This window comes from Pinus tabuliformis, chromosome 1_2 (assembly GCF_031772625.1).
Source record: "Pinus tabuliformis cultivar Carrire ecotype Pingquan chromosome 1_2, CPIR1, whole genome shotgun sequence".
NCBI classification, from domain to species: Eukaryota; Viridiplantae; Streptophyta; class Pinopsida; order Pinales; family Pinaceae; genus Pinus; species Pinus tabuliformis.
Window position 1 is genome coordinate 838,881,002 of NC_142298.1, and position 12,231 is coordinate 838,893,232.

Consider the following 12,231-nt stretch of genomic DNA (forward strand, 5'->3'; position numbering starts at 1 on the left):
GAGGAGCATAGGATTGATGTGTTCATAGGGTCTTTAAAGGATAATATCCAACATGATGTTCGCCTTTGGGAACCTGATTCATTAGAGAAGGCATTCAGGTTAGCAAGAAAAATGGAAAGCAAAATTATGGCAACCAGGAAGCATACCACTCACAACTATAAAGACGGAAGTGTTGTTGCCCCTAGTCTTCCACAACCTATAAGGTTGACACCACAACAATTGGAAGAAAAAATAGCAAAAGGGCTTTGTTACAGTTGTGATAGCAAATACACTAAAGGTCATAAGTATGCTGAGAAGAAATTATTCTACATAGATTGTGAAGAGGAAGAAGAAAAGGAGCAAGAAAGGTCAAAAGAAGAGGATATACTCCAGGAACAAAGCCTAGATGAAGAACAAATAAATCCAACCATATCTTGTAATGCATTGGCGGGAATTACCACTCCTCAAACCATCAATATAGAAGGACAAATCAAGAAGAAAAAGGTAATAGTGTTGATTGATTCAGGAAGCACCCACAATTTTATTCATTGTAGGGTAGCAAAAGAATTGAATTGCTTCCTATATCCAGCACCAGAGTGTCAAGTGATGATTGCAAATGGAGGAACAATAAATTGCTCTGGAAAGTGCCATAATATCAAGCTATCCATGGGAGAATATGTATTGACTAGCCCAATGCTTTCCATTCCAATGGGAGGTGCTGATGTTGTACTAGGAGTCCAATGGCTACAATCCTTGGGTACAATAGCTTTTAATTTTCAAGAACTTTTCATCAAATTTTCTACGGAAGGAAAAGAAGTTGAATTAAGGGGTATCACAGGGAAACCAGGAAAGATAATCAGCTCTAATGGTATGACAAAGCTTCTAAAAAAGGAGCAAAGAGGTGTAATTGCACAATTATGTTCACTAGATGTTTCCACATTAGAATCATCTATTTCTCCAGATCTCCAAAAAGTCCTGGACAATCATTCCAAGGTATTTGAGACTCCCAAAGGTCTCCCACCTATGCATGATCATGATCATGCTATTCATCTGATTCCAGGAAGTGTTCCTCCAAACATCAGGTCGTATAGATATCCCTATGTCCAAAAAAGTGAAATTGAATGTATGGTTGCAAAAATGCTAGAGGCTGGTATAATTCAACCGAGTCAAAGTTCTTTCTCTGCTCCAGTAGTATTGGTGCACAAGAAGGATGGATCATGGCGCATGTGTCCGGATTATAGGGAGCTCAACAAGCTCACTATTAAAGATAAGTTCCCCATTCCTGTCATTGATGAATTACTGGATGAATTGCATGGATCAATTTACTTCACCAAGTTGGATCTTCGTTCGGGATATCATCAAATCAGAATGAAGAATGAAGACATTCCAAAAACGGCATTTAGAACTCATGAGGGTCACTATGAATTTTTGGTCATGCCTTTTGGCCTTACCAATGCACCTTCAACATTTCAAGGTTTGATGAATTCAATTTTCAAACCATTCCTTAGAAAATTTGTGTTAGTATTTTTTGATGATATACTAATCTACAGCAAGTCTTGGAAGGATCATGTTGAACATGTTGGCAGGGTGCTACAACTATTGGAGGAGAAACAATTATATGCAAAAAGATCCAAATGTTTCTTTGGAGTCCAGGAGGTGGAATATTTGGGTCATATTGTATCTCATGAAGGAGTTAAGGTAGACCCTAGCAAAATTAAAGCCATTAAGGAATGGAAAATCCCCACATCCATAAAGCATCTGCGAGGATTTCTTGGGTTGACAGGGTATTATCGCAAGTTTGTTAAGAATTATGGGAGAATAGAAGCACCTCTAACAACATTATTGAAGAAAGATGCATTTTCATGGACTCCGGAAGCAACAAAGGCCTTTGAACATCTTAAAGAGGCAATGTGCCAAGCACCGGTCTTAGCTACACCGGACTTCACAAAAACCTTTATTGTGGAATGTGATGCTTCAGGAAATGGAATTGGTGCTATTCTAATGCAAGATGAAAGACCCATTGCTTTTGAAAGTCGTCCAATCAAGGGAAAGTTTTTAAGCAAAGCTATTTATGAGAAGGAAATGTTGGCAATACTCCATGCACTTAAGAAATGGCGACCCTACCTAATGGGAAGACACTTCAAGGTAAAAACGGATCATGATAGCCTTAAATACTTTTTAGAACAAAGATTATCCTCTGAAGAGCAACAAAAGTGGGTCACAAAGATGTTGGGCTATGACTTTGAAATCATCTACAAAAAAGGGAAGCAAAATGTGGTGGCAGATGCACTCTCAAGAAAGGATGAGGATGTGGAAGCATTGTTTTTTGCTATTTCTATTATCCAACCAGATTGGATAAACGAAGCAAGGGATGAATGGAAGAAGGATGAAGAATTATGGCCACTTATTCAAAAGTTGCAAAAGATCCCAATTCAAACAATATTTCCAGAAATTGAAGAGGAAGGAAAAATCATATTGGAACCTGGAGCAGTCACAGAAACAAGAAGCCGACAGCTACGAAATCGATCAATTTCAGAGTATCTCATCAAGTGGAAGAACTTACCCGCTAAAGATTCCACATGGGAGGACAAGAATTTTATACAGAAGCATCAAGAACTACTCAAGCGTTGAGGACAACGCTTTTTGAAGGAGAGGGGCATGTTAGGCCCCTATACGACTAGTGTAACCCCTTATTGTTATTAGTACAACCCACTTATTATATTGATGTACCCATGTAGTGCCCATATTGTTACTATTGTGCCACATAGAAGCCCACTATTGTTATTATTGTGCCCTTACATTATTATTGTTATGTCGGCTTTGATTATGTTATGACCCCTTAGACTCCTATATATAGAAAGGAGGTCTTTTCATTTGTATCATCCAAGAATTGTTCATTTATGTAATGTAAAGGAGGTTGCCCCCTCGAAGAGGCTGAATTCTAAGGCGTTGATCTATCTTTTCTATCTTTTCTTGAGCTGGTTTCATAACAACACCTATTTCATTTTAAAACGAGGTTGACATGGTAAAAGAACTATACTCATGGTCCTAGTTTCATTTTTTAATGAGCTTGACATAAGACAAGGAACTCTGCTCCAAACCCTTGATCATAGACCAAAAGAAGCCATGGCTTCCAAGAGGTTCTCATGAGATGGGAGAGAAACATTATGGAAGGGATATGTGTCCAAGTATCCAATAGAAAAATCGGGCTCTAATGCCCCCAGCATATGGCGTACTGCATCACCTACTATATCATCATTAGATGTGGGCAGGGAACACGTGGCCACGTAATTAACCTGTGTCGGGGGTGATACTGCTTGCATATAAGAACCATTTAGAGATGATGGTTGATTGGGGGTTGATTCAGGACCAATGAATGTAATTTGATCAATGATCACAATTCTTCCTTCATGTAGGAAAAACATCACACAAAAGAGAGAAGAGATAAGAGCTCCCATGACTTAAACATAGTCACAACCAAGGAGTAGATTAAAATCTAAAGGGTGTTGGACAACCATCACGTCTATATAGACAGTCTTTCCTCCCAAAATAATAGGTAACTTAGGAAGGGTCCCCAACGGTTGACTGGTTTCTCTGTTAAAATCTAACGGATTTGGGTGATGGGGACAAGTTGAGGAGAACCTAAAGCTTTACAAGCAGTTGAGGACATAATTCTAACATATGCGCCCTCATCTATGACTATGCTAGTTACATACATATGGTAATCATGTATTGTAATCTAGAAAGGCAGATAAGACGGAAGATTATATCCTGCTAGTCGACTCCAATCAAAAGAAGTGACTAGACTACTCAGAGGGGGTGTTGTAGGAATGTGAGAGATGCCCTCTTACACTATGGGAATAAGAGAACTGCTCTCATGCACCTCGGGAAAGGGAGGATTTTCCTCCAGCTCATTTGAAACTGAAGAAACCAAAAGAACCTGAGCAGTACGAGGTTCACTCTCTATCGAAAAGGTACGATTAACTGAAGGTGGAACCAATTCTACCATTTTATCAACTAGTGGTTGGTCGAGAATGGATTCATAAGACTCACTTTTAGAGAGAGCGGGGTTGACCAAAGATGGCTTCTAATCAATCACTTGATCAACTAGCAAATGATTGGGAGAAATATTCTGATAACCAACCGAAAGATGAGGCTGGGAAGCTGTAAGGTTTTCCAGCTCTTTATAAGCCTCATCCAGAAGAGGACAGAGGTGAATGGGATGATTGCCTTCACACAACTTATGACTTTCCACTTTTTCCTATGGACCTTATTATTACTAGTTGAAGGTTTATCACCAGCATGATCTCAAGAGGCTAATGAAAAAGGTTGATGTGAACCTATGGACCACACTTCTAGGGCCTTAGGAATACCAGGGTAATTCTGAAGAAGGTGGTCACCCTTACATAACATGAAAGGGAATTTTACTTTCTGGGGTTGTTTGGAAGATTTTTCTACATCAGTTTCATTTGTAGCAATGGATATTTGGTTGCCCCTTCCTTATTTTGCTTCTTCTTCTTAGTCCTCTTATTCTTCTTCTTAGCTTGCTGGTTACTAGAATTTAGACTTTCATCAGGCAAAGAAGAACAGGGTGAAGAAACAGGCGAAGAAGGTGAGGGGTTAACTTTAGGATCAACGTGAGGTTGATGTTGTTTAGGTGGAGGAGAACTCGGTTGAAAAGAAGTTTGGAGACTCAGAATCACCAAGGTCAAAAATAACCAAATTGGCAGACCAATGTTCAATCCAGGAAGGGACAACATTGCCATATAAGGAGCACCAGTATTTCAAAAATAAGGAAAAGGATTAGGATTCCTGTCATAAGGGTTCCTTGACTGGTAGATTCAGGAAATGTTGCCATCAATATCAACCTAAGATCTACTAAGGAGTATTTCCACAGGAAGGATGTTGTTTCGTGGTTAATTAATTGATTTTAGAAATTAACAAAACAAAATAAAAGAGGGATAAGCTAGGAAAGAGGGTTTACCAAGTATTTATGAATCGTTATATACACCTTAGCTGAAACGAAGGACTTAACGTATGGCATCCAATCTCCCTGAATGTTGTGTTCAGTGTATCACGTCTACAAGGCAGCTAACTCAGTTACCTATGGCTAAAGGATAGAAACCTAGTGGGCGCTCCCAATATATGCATGATGGTATGGGGTGCACAATTCTATGTTAGTGATGTCTAATGCATAATCGTTTGATGCGAGTGTTCCCATATACTTTCCATTTAGAGTGCCTCTGATATACCCGCGAGTACTAGTGAACTTGATATATATTTTCATATATCAAATGGGATTTCACCCCTGGGATACAATTTTGGAAGATAACTACAATTGTAAAGTTTATAGACGTCGGAACACGTCTCTAGCCTGGACCTCTAAATTTTTGCGTTAAGTTCCAAATTATCCTTAGGTTAATTCAGTGAATTTTAATGTTGTTCTAAAATTATGTTTCAATTTTTGGGCTCAAACGATGTCGCGTAAATCCTAAAATGCAACTACATGAGAAAAGGAAACTTTTCACTTTGATGAATGCTATAGTAAAAAGGGAAGAGAATTTAATCAATTAATGCATCAAACCAGAGAATGCATCAAAGAACATTCCTCCACTAACTTTCACTTTCGTCTTCCAAATGCAATGCCAAAAGTAAAATGATTTTCACTTTTCACTATCCTAAATGCAACTTATCGAAAGCAAAATGATGTTTACTTTACTAAGATGCACTTATGTAAATGATGTTTTTCTTTACTTTTTTAATGCTCTAAGAAACTAAAGCACCAACTAGAGCAAAATGAAGATTTGATTCAAATTACTTAATGCAACTAATGCATCAACCAAAGAAACACCAAATCCAATTCAAAAAAACCTAAATGAGAATATTTTCACTTTTCCTTTTGAACAAATAAACGATGCACTCTTTTCAGCTTGAAAATCAAACAATGTAATATATTCTTGATTAAGAACAAAAATGATTTCCAAATGCAAATAACCTAATGCAACTTGAAAAGCAATTTTTGAAGTACAAGCTAAAAAATATCAAAATGATGTTTTCAATGATTATTTCACTCCAAAGCCAAGGAGACAAATTTTGCAAATTAATCAAGACAACCAAAAAAACACTAAAAAATCCAAACACAAAGGACAGGAAAAGACCTCAGAGGCTAGGACACACGATACTTTAACAGAGAAACCCTAAGTTTTTTGCCAAACTCTTAGATTAGAGCAAATGTTAAGGCCAAACTGGCACTGAACATGGGATCAATGCGACTATTTAAAAAAAAAATGCAATGGAAATGCAACTGTCAGAGAAAAAACGTGTTGGGCAAGGAATAAGGAAAAAAAAAAAAATATTTCCACAAACACTTCTAGACTTAGCACTCTAAGGTAGAAATCAATGATTGTTCAGACCTAAACAGACTCAAACTAACTGAGAACTCAATGGTCGGTCAAACTAATCAAGAGATTATATGGGAAAAGAGGAGGAATAAGCTATAGATTCTTTAATGAAGTTTCCATTTTGTTGTGAAGGTAAATCCCCTCTATGGATAAATATGATCCCTCTAGCTCAATGAGTTGGTCTAGCAACAAACTAAACAAACTAACATACGCTTTCCTAGCTTATGTTTAAAAGTGCAGAGAGAGAGTGTGGCCTACCTCATTCTGATGCTAATCTCTCAGTCCTTTGGAGATGAATTTGATCCTTTCGTTCCAGGCCTCGCTCCTTACTTATTCTTCACATCCAAGTACCTGCAAGGAATATCAAAGAAATATGAAAGATACAAGAGCATATATGGCATACATCAAACATAAACTACTTAATAGATCAAGGAGTATTAAGGTAAAAGCATAAAAATTTACACAATTATGGAAAGTGAACATCAGATGTATATATTAATAAGCTAAAAAAGGGAAGCATACAACCTATGCCTTGATGTTAGAGACCTCCTATTGGTGTATGTACAAGTCCAAGCAAAGACTCTTCAAACACTCCTTCTTCAAGCTAGAATGGGTAGCATGTAAGCATAATATCAACACAGGGATGCAGAAATCAATGACCAACCATTGGGGATGGAAGGGAGTTGATTTATAGGAAAGGAGAGGGAGTTAGGGATCCACAAAAGAGGGAGGAAGGTCCACATCTCAAGGGGAAAACCCATCATGACAAGATCAAGTGGTCCAAATGGGAGAGCTCAACCATATCAACAACAACCAATATCCATCCCGTTGTTCTCGAAGTTTATAGTCTACGAAACTTATCCTCCAGTTTGGGAAAACCTGCCAAAAGAGGTCCAGCGCGGGTTTTCATATCAAAACTTGCACTGGAAGTGCTAGGGTAAAGTAGAGCAACCTGTCATTAGCACGGTAGGTAGTGGAGAAAAACGCTTTGGCCCTAAAAATTAGGGTTTTAGCTAACCTTCTTCGGAATTGACCTAGGATAGTTTTCCTTTGGTTGTTTAGGGAGGGTTTGGTTTGTATATCATGATGGATATACTGCACAGTTGTCAATGTTTTGACACTTCGGGATATGGAATAGGAAGTGAACAGAATGTGTGACAAAATATTGTGTAGCACTCTGCACAATAAAAGTTATGCACAACAAAACATAATAATATTCCCCATTCTCCTGCACATACCCCACCCTCCATAAAGCTTCATACGATATACACACTTCATATTCCACATAATGAAACATAATCATAATAACAAATTAACATTAATAGTTTAACATTAATTTTCCTATGCACCCCCTGATTTATCCTGAAAATATTGTATACTAATTTTGCCCCTTCCATAAAAGCTCAGCATAGTAAAATCTTTGCAGAATGAAATATCCCACACATAGCACGTCATCCACAAAGATTCAATTTTAACACCAATGCTCAGGAACAATACTGAATTAATTAATTAACGCTAGTCTCCACACAACTTCCTTAGCACAAACACTTCGAACAACCACATGCTTCCTCCGCACAGCCACCATTATACAATCTTCCTCCGCATAGCCACCTCTCCACACACTTCGTAGATAATGACCTATAAACATCTAGTCAAAAGATTGATTCATTGTTCAAACTAGAAAGAGATCGACAAGGGTTTCCTAATATGGATAAAAAATGGTGGATCAAGGTTGCATGGCCTGGGAAAATCAAAACATTAGAACACATTATTTTTGAGTGTGAAGACATAGAAATTGTTGTTCTCTTTCACATACCCCGTTTTATATAAAATTTCGCAGCAAATCCATTGGGCACAAAAAATCTTAGAGATTAATCATTAATAGTTTAACAATACCCTATGCACACCCCACACAATGGAAATTAACAATATTAATCATTCCAATAAGATTCATAGCTCTAAAATCAAAATTTCTACACAACTTCTCTCCTACACATACTTCTTTCTTTGCATAGTAAAATCTCTGCACAACGAAACATAATAATTTCACCCATTCTCTCACACATACCCCAATCCTTCGTAAACATTCGTACAATATATGATCTAGAAATTTGTAAAAGTATCTCCACATGACGACTTGTGTACCCCCCACCCCCCCGCCCATCCTTACGCAAAGGACCTACAACCGCATCAGTTTTGTGATCATAGGTAAGAGTAGTACCATAATAGTGTTAATATCAGAGCACTCACCAATGGAATGGCCACTCACAAAATTAGTTTTTTTTTTTTTTTTTAAATCAATTTTCAAACACCAACAAATACGAAAAATAAAAAACTCTCCATCAGGGGAATTATGTCCCATCAGAAGTTGTTATGACAATCAGAAATTAGAAATAAGATTTCCAAAAAATTAGAAAGTTATTTTTGAGTTCATGTAAAAAAAGAAAAATTCAACGTTTTCCTTGAACTTTGGTTAAAATTGCAAAAAAAGGAAAATAATGCACGGTCATTGCAATTTGATAGCGAGACGAACGTTATAGTACCTAATGAGGCCTAATGAGGTAGGGACTAATAACTTGCATCCCATTTCATAGATATTTTACCCTCATTTTTTTTATAATTAAGATGAGCATAAATATATATACCATTTATACATATTAAAATTGAAAAAGATAAAACATAATTCAAGTTATATATATTGGAACAAGAATTTTTAGAGAATTGATTATTGGATATAACTATTTAATAAAATCTATAAATGGTCCAATTACAGTATGTATTTGAAGGCTTGAACCCTTTGACATAAATTTATATCATCATCATATTGTTTTCAAATATTAAATTTGAAAATATTTTTCCTTAATTAAAACTATTATAAATTTATATTAATTTTATAAATAAACATTATTACAAATTTATATTGATTTAAAAAAATTAAATTATTATAAATTTATTTATTTTTAAAAAATTAAATTTGAAAATATTTATTTTTCCTCTTTCCCTAGTTTAATTTCTAATATTTTATATATTAAGGTTAGATGCTTTGTGTTATTTTAAAAAAAAATGGATACATGGCATGAAAAACCAAATAAGTAGTAGAGTTTCAAATTGTTTACATTACATATTGCAAAATTTATAAGCTTATCATTTAAAGTAAAAAGATAACTAACAAAAATAAATTGTCATATACTAATAGTCATAATTAACCCAGTGCAACTATATAAAATTGCAATAGAAACATAAGCTCGCTTGATCATGTCATCTTGAATGAGAATCCACATGGATTGGTGGTTGAGTCATTGTCTTCATCAAATGAGGTCAAGGTGATTCTTGTCATCTTCTTTGCCAAAACAAAGACTTTATTATCTAACTTCTCTAGTTTCTCCATTATCTCTACAATGTAGACTAAAATCTCTTGTTGAGTATCGGCCCTCTCAATGAGAACTCTTCCAATAATTGTTTTTATATGATAGTGAAAATTGATTGCTTACATGTAGGAGGTCTAGCGAGATCGAGTAGAAGTGTCAATCTCAGGATCCAACTCCTTGTTTCCCTGTCCACTTAATGATCAAGAATGAACCTACATTCATATTGTACCTCCTCCTCAACTTCCGAAACGGTCCATTAAACCCTCTTAGGAATCAAATCCACAAAATAATCCATAGAACATTAATAAGTAGAAGTCTAAATGTGTTGTTGAGAGGAAGATAGACGATGAGAATTTTCACTTGCTGGGAGAGTACCATTGCCCCTTCTCCCTCGTTTGCATCCTAAGGACATTCTTCTATGCACCACAAAAGTAGGAGAAATAAAATAGAATGGACCATAATTGAGGGAAGATGAGTAAATCCAAGGGACGTGACAAATAAAAAATAGAGCTACATGAAAGCTAAATTTATGGGAATGAAGGAACCGGTACAATAAAGTGGAAATATGCAAGATTCTAAGACTTGACAAGCATTCAGAGTCTCCTTTCCTTAAAATCCACAAAAAACAAGGAGCAACCCAAGAAAGCCAACAAAGGGGAAGGAGTAAGAGTATTATAGGAAAGTTATCCCCATTAATGAAAAGGACCAAAGAGTTGACAATAGAACTAGTAGCCAATAAAGGAAAACCTAATTTAAGAGTGCAAAACTAAAAGACTAGGGAATTATGAACCATAGAACATAGAGATTACCACCAAGTCAAAGCGCAAAGCCACCTGCCTAAGCCTAGAGCCAACAAACTTGCATCCACAAGACCCCACCTTTAGGAAAAAATCTAGAATGGAACCAACAAAAAGGGACATATATTATTGTAGAAACACATCAAGCTATCCATAGAGAATACAAGAACAACCTAAGCGTAAAATGATAAGAAACTCCAAGAAAATCAACCAAAAAGCTAGTGAGGATATGCCTTATGGAGACAACAAAAGATTTAAAAACTCACATACAACCTTCCATGTTGTTTCTCCAACAAAATAGTTAACTAATTTAAACATATAACCCAAGACCTTTAATTCCCCTCTATTCCAAGTAATAATCCCTAGGCTTCTCCATAAACTCATATGTAATTAAACCAAAATAAATTCTGAAGGTGGTCAACGGATCGTGTTGTTCTTCCAAAGACTTTCGCATGCTAACCTCCATGATGAGCCATGTTAGGCATTATATAAGTCCCATGTTAACCCAAAACCTATTTAAGCTTTATTTCTTGAGTGATTAAAATTATATTGTTATATTATTATGTAGGCTAGAACCCCTCATGGTCCCATTTTATTATAATTATACCATCTATCTCAGATATATATATATATATATATATATATATATATATATATATATATACACACACACACTAAGGAGATCTAGTGTTAGGATCATCAAATATTGTCTTGTATATTGTATTCATTGTAAAAGAAGGTTTCGCTCTCGAATAGGACTGTAATTATTTATTCTTACTATTTTTTAAGGTGCCTGGATCATAACATTTGGTATCATAGCTCATGACCCTTGGGTTTTGCTACTTCAAATAGGTCATCGTGGCATTTTAGCTATAACATTTTTCAAGAAGGTTTCAAATCGTGAAACTTGGAGAATTGTGAGAATACATCTTTGGAAGTAATTGGTTCAAATTTGATATCTTGGTTCTCTATATTTTCGAAGATATGTTCCAAGGAAGTTAGGGTTTCTATATGCTCCTGAAATTAGTCTCAAACAAGTCAGTGTGCATTTCTGCTATAACCTTTTTCTGTGAGATTCCAACCATGAAACTTGGACCACATTGAGGTAATATTGGGGTGAACATCTAGTTCAAATTATAGATCTTAGTTTTCTATATTTATGGAGATATACTCCAAGGGAGTTAGGGTTTATGTATGCTTTGGGAATCAATCTCAAACAGGTCAATTTGACATTTTCACTATAATGTTTTTTTTGTAAGGCTTTAGAAAGTGAAATTTGAACCATATTACAGAGAAATTTCAAGGAATATTTGGTTCAATTTTTCAAAATTTGGTTCGTTATACTTTCTAATTTATACCATATTGAAGTTAGGGTTTTTGAACAATCATGAAATAAATTTTAAACAAGTTACTTTGGCATTTTTGCTATATCTTCTTATCTAGAAATTTTCATAATGTGAAATCTTCAGAGATTTTAGGAGACGTACAGAAGTACCCCAGGTACAAGTTTCAGAATCATATTTGAAGAATTGAATATGTGGTCTGATATACAAGTTTTCTTATTGGAAGAGGCCATAAAATCAACATTTTTTTGGAAATTTACCATAAATTTCATTGGGCACATCAATTTAGTTCACCCGTGGAACTGTGGAAAATACATATTAGAGTATTACAGAACAAGTTTTT